The 6,000-nt window shown below is 35.0% G+C and overlaps 1 long non-coding RNA gene across 1 annotated transcript; it reads right to left on the bottom strand.

Moving 5' to 3' along the window:
* Positions 1 to 738: 738 nt before the first annotated feature.
* LOC148764766 (uncharacterized) lies at positions 739 to 2,871 on the bottom strand. Its single transcript, XR_016024283.1, has 3 exons — positions 2,599 to 2,871; positions 2,307 to 2,381; positions 739 to 941 (listed from the first exon to the last, which is right to left on the bottom strand). It is a non-coding gene; the product is annotated as an uncharacterized LOC148764766 (long non-coding RNA).
* Between the last annotated feature and the right edge of the window lie 3,129 nt (positions 2,872 to 6,000).

Consider the following 6,000-nt stretch of genomic DNA (forward strand, 5'->3'; position numbering starts at 1 on the left):
GTCATTTGTAAAGCACACATGGGAAAGAGTTGGACCATTCTTTGTCATGGATAAAGGTTTCCAGTTACCTAGTTTAACTTTTCATTTTTAAGCTGGAATAGTTTCTCCAAGCATAGCACAAATAAAGAAGAAGATAATGGGTCTCCTTGCCTAATGCCTCTAAATGGATTGAATTTTTGAGATTGTTTGCCATTCCATATAACAGAAAAAAAAGGAGTTCGGACAATATACACAATTAAAGAGATCCATTGCGGAGGAAAGCCTATCTCCACTAGGACATCTTGAAGAAAATACCATTTAAGTCTGTCATAGTCCTTCTCAAGGTCAATTTTGATAGCCATAGCTCTTTCTCTTCGCTTCATACCTCGCATTGTGTGAATGGCTTCTTGCACTACAATAACATTATCAATTGCTTGACGCCTTGGTATAAAACTACTCTGTGTGTTACTAATAAGCTCATTCAGTAATGGACGTAGTCGATCGACAAGAGTTTTGCTAAGCAGTTTTAGAGGTACTGAACACAAACTTATAGGGCGAAATTTGTTAATCTTCTCAGGTCCTTTGTCAAGACCCAAATTTTCGGGCGATGATCGGCTCAAAGGCCCAATAAACGTAGTCTATTAAGCCCAAGCAAGCCTATCGATTTATCCTACTCATCATTCCATCAAATATTGCTAAGTCATATTTCATACTTTTGAATCAAAATAGTGATATACATTGTCAACTCGTACTGGCATTACTCCTTAAAAATTTACATACAGTGTCTACAACATGTATTCTAAAAATTTATATTAAATTTGTCTATACAAAACAAAAATAACACTCGACTTCCAGCAGAGGGACTCAGATAAATGTACAGCTATTGAATGCCGAGACACCTACCAAAAGATGGACACAAGTCTACAAGGACACCTCGTCTTAGTTACCGGCTGCCTCATGATCTGAAAACATGAATTTGAAAATGGTGAGTATAAACCCAGTGAGTGAACAAGGAAGGGAACAAGCATACCATAAGGAATCTTTAATGAAATCATGATGCATTCTTTTTCAAAACAATGTAATTTGTTTCTATTCTTATTAAAAACCCCTAATCAAGTCCTTAAATGATTAATCATTTGAAAATCATTAACCCATACATAACAAACCATTGGAAGAATGAAAACTTCAATATTATACAAGTAAGTCAAACACGACAACGAATCTTCACTGCAGCAGAAAAGCATTAGCTGCAGCGAGAATGAATTTTCGTTGCAACGACGTTGGGATTTAGTTATTAATCGAACGAGGGTTTCTCAACTGGCCGAGGATTTCTCACTAAACCTCCTCATTTTAAACTTAACTCATTTAATCCTTAATGTTGAAAGTCCATGCTCCGATATGGTAGCAAAGTAGTGAAAGATAGATCAGCAATTGAACAAGATAGGAGACCAAAACAGAAAGTTTTTCGCTGCAGCGAGATTGAATCTCACTGCAGCGAGATTGAATCTCACTGCAGCGAAATTGTAACCCAGAAACAGAATGTTTCTCGCTGCAGCGAAATTACAACCCAGAAACAGAAAGTTTATCGCTGCAGCGAGAATGTATTTCGCTGTAGCGAGAAGCTACAGTGTCATTCTCGCTGCAGCGAAAATGCATCCTTGCTGCAGCGAGTTTTCAGCCAACCTACCCTTTCAAAACCTGAGAGTTTCTGGCTACAGCGAGAATGAATGATTCTCGCTACAGCGAAATACATGGCATCAAATGAAAATTTCCCTTTCTCCCAAAGACAACCACCATGCTTGAAATGTTCAAAACCAATATGAAACACATAACAATTTCTCAAGGTTTAACATGTCAAGTTTCACATGCATTACAACCATAAACCATTATCCATCAATTTCCTATAACACACATATTTACATATATATATATATATATACATACGCATATACCCATCATCATCATCACACCATCCCATCATCATCATCACCAGATCATGCGCACTCCCTACTCGCACATGGCTGGGTCATCACCGGGTTATGCGCACTCCCTACTCGCACATAACCGGGTCATCCTCGACTTATGCGCACTCCCTACTCTCACATAGCCGAGTCAATATAATTACACAACATTATATTCAAGTATATATGTATATCAACATAATGCAGCCACATAGAAATCCATAATAACCACATATCATAACATAAATCATTTCTCAAGAGCTTGTTCCCAAGGCATTCATTTTCATGAAAAATCGTATAAAATCATTCAAACATTTGTCAAATACATTATATTCCCAAAAAAAGTTTTGAAGGCAGTCCACTCACCAAATGATTGTAGAGCCTTTAGATGACTCAAATTCCCCTAATTATCCAAATGAGATGATGGGGCTTCCTTAGAACCTAGGATCATATTAGCATAAGTAATAGGTTAATTTACACATTATAAACCTTAAAAGCTATCTCTTAGCTAGCTTTCAATTGCCACATTAAATGGCTATCTATGTTCACTATGTTAATCACTAAAAAGTAATGAACATAGTCAACAATAAAACAGCTCATAACTCCAAATTACTAGCCATTTTCTGCAGCTAAAAACCAAGCTTAATTCATCACTTACCCTAGGGCTCCTTTATAGTCAAATTCTCTTCCAATTGCTTTTAAATCAATGGTGTAATTTCCTCTTTCTCTCTCTAAAACGTCTAACTAGTGAGAGAAAGTACAAAATTGAGATTTATCAAGGGTTTTAAAGTGAGAGGATGAAATAGCACAAGGGTTCATGGAAGAGTACACCAAAAGCATGATAATTAGAGCTAGAGAGAGAAAGTTATGGAAGCTTGCAGAAAACTCCCATGGAGGAATTGAAGAAACCTGAGAGAGGAAAAGGGAAGAAGAAGACCAGCTGCAGGAAATTCAAGAAGGTGCTGGAAATTTCAAGATATTTATAGGCCAACTTATCCATTCCCATAAAATTACCAAAATGCCCCTCCACCAATTAATTTATTCTCCTCCAATCTTTTATGCAATCTTTTTGCTCTTTTAACACTGGGACAAGATCCATAATGGTCTAGACATGTTCGGGTTCATAAAAACTTAAAATTTTAACTCGAGGTGAAAATGACCATTTTGCCCCTGTTATGAAAATTGTTGAAACTTCTAGTTTTCTTCGTGTTTTCATCAGTACACATCATTTATGCAGTCTTATACCCATTTAAGCCTTAAAATATCATAAAACTTTCTTCTGGAAGCTTATTAGAGAAAATGACAAAACTACCCCTGGCTTGTATTATTACATTTATACTTAGTTACAAGCCTATAGAGGTTGAGGTCTCACATCCTTCCACTTTAGGAATAAGAGTAATAAGTGTATGGTTTAAGGATAGTGCAAAGGAGACTTTGAGATAGGCATCTTCTGCAAATTTAACGAGATCATTAGCAATATGCCTTTAAATTTTCTAGAAGAAGCTTGCAGGAAATCCATTATATCCTGAGGTTTTGTTGGGATGCACATTAAAGAAAGCATGTTTAATTTCTTCACTGGTAATCAGCATGGCCAATGTTGATGATTTTTCAAGGTCCAATCTCCAATATGTGTATGACAGTAATGATTTGCTAACCCCATTATTTGTGTATAAATTCATAAAGAAATGAACCACTAGCCTTTCAAGTTCTAAAGGATCTGAGCGCCAAGAGTTATCTTCTCTTTTAAGAGCATTTATCTGTTTCCTCTGCTGTTTACTCTTCCCCATGGCGTGATAAAACTTTGTATTACCATCTTCGTATTTGAGCCAATCTATCTTTACTTGTTGTTGCCATATTACTTCTTCCTGGTGTATAACTAAATTATATTCTTCAATGAGAGAGAATTCAAGATTCTGGAAATAATAATTGGGCTTTTTATCTAATTGCCTTGGTATGCTAGTGAGCCTTGCAACAAGCCTTCTTTATTTTCTAAAAATATTTCCAAAATGGGTTTTGTTCCAGACTTTTAGTTTATATGCCAAACGTTCCAATGAGATGCTCATATCCTTATTTTCAAATGTCTAACTCAATCTCAGAAATTCTTTAAAACCCAGATGTAGCATTCGACCTTCCTCAAATCTGAAATTTTTAAAATCTTGCAAAACTGACGAGGAGGAAAGACAACGTACAAGTACAGGATGATGATTAGAGCGTGTTCTAGGCAAGTTAATGGCATCTGCACAAGAAAACATAGAATGCCATTTATCATTAATGAGAACTCTATCTAAACAGACTTTGGTATAATCGAGACCATCTCTTTTATTCCACCATGTATACTCACATCCAGATGTCTTTAGATCAAATAAGTTACAATAACTCATACAATTTAACAGAAGGTTGCATTGAATCAAATTAACATTCTTCCTTCCTTGTTTTTCATCTGGAGAGATAACTTGATTGAAGTCTCCTATATCCATCCAAGGCAGGTTATGACCATTGCTTGCCAGTTTTAGGGAGTCCCACAACCGTTTTCACTCAAGTGTCCTTGGGTTACCATAAATTGCTGGAGTAGCCATTGTTTTTTTGAAAGGTTGACAAGCAGGTGAATTATCTGGGAAGAATAAGCTAAAACTTCAATTTCAATCTCGTCAAAGTTCCAAAATACCTATCATGGAATCAAATGACCAAGTAAAAAATTTTTTATATAATATTTCTTAACATCATAAATCTTTTATGCTTAACATTTGACTTATTAATAAGTCTATGTATCTTCTTAAATATTTGTATTTTTCAAATATTTTTTTCAATTTAGTCCATGTATTATAGATTTTTGTTCAATTTTGTCTTTATAACGTGGTATAAATTTTTTTTAAAATTGTTTTTCTCAATATGCCACGTCAGCATTGTCATAATATGCGGGTCCGAGAACCCGACTGCTAGATGTGGTGATGATTTGGGAGTCGCCACCAATCTTTTTTCCTAGGTGTAATTGGCCACCCTATTTTGTCATACTCAATGAAATCCTAAATTAATTTTAGGTTCATCGAAAGAACGATAAACTGGTCTACATATCCTTTAGATTTGGGTTCGGGAGTACGGTTACTCACGGGGAAGGATTAGCACCCTCGTGACGCCCGTTCCACAAACGGTACCATTTAATCATATATTATCCTAACCCATTAATTTTATTCTTATGTTTCTTTAATTGTTATTTATTTATTTCATCTTTTATTAGAATATTTTATTTTATTTTTTACGAGTTTATCATGCACATGATGCAATTGTGAAATGCGTGGCATAAATTCAGGATAATGCCAAACGAAAATCCTTTATTGAGTGTACTTTTCGAATCCGCCCATCGTACTGGTGGGATCTGGAAGTATTCTCTCACCTAAGGAAATACTTTAGCAACTCGCCTTCGCAAGTTTACTTAGTAGATCCCATCATCGGGATAGTCGTTTGTGAGTAAAAAAACAGTATTTTCATGAATGTAAATCCTAATACGGGTAAAAGCCTTTTATTAAAGATATTTCTCCGGACCCTCCCATTGTACTGGTGGAGTTCGGAGGTATCTTTTCATCTAGGGAGTTTACCGATAAATCTCGCCTTCGCAACCTTTCTCGAAAAGTCCCATCATCGGGGTTTAGACCCGTATACAAAAGATATCTATATGCCATGACATTTAACAATGCGACCATGATATGTGATGCACTCGTAGGTTCTATGTTCGTTTCTTATTTTTCACGAAATTTACTACTTATTCTTTGTGTGTGTTTATTACAAACAACTAATTTACGTTTATTGATTGTTTTTGTATAACCATTTCTATGTCGATATATATTTTACTGTATAGGTACTTATTTATTATACGAAACTCCAAAATCAAGTTTTTAGACCAAGTATTTTTTTTATTATCCGTAATTTGTTATTTTTTGAATATGTGTTTTCCACTTTTGTATTATGATTAACGAATTTATTATTATCGCTAATTTCCTATTTATTCTGCTTTGTATATTTTGATTAATTGGTGATTGAATATATAGTTTTTTTATTTTATTTA

This window comes from Theobroma cacao, chromosome 1 (genome assembly GCF_053813885.1).
Source record: "Theobroma cacao isolate CCN51 chromosome 1, ASM5381388v1, whole genome shotgun sequence".
In the NCBI taxonomy this organism is placed as follows: Eukaryota; Viridiplantae; Streptophyta; class Magnoliopsida; order Malvales; family Malvaceae; genus Theobroma; species Theobroma cacao.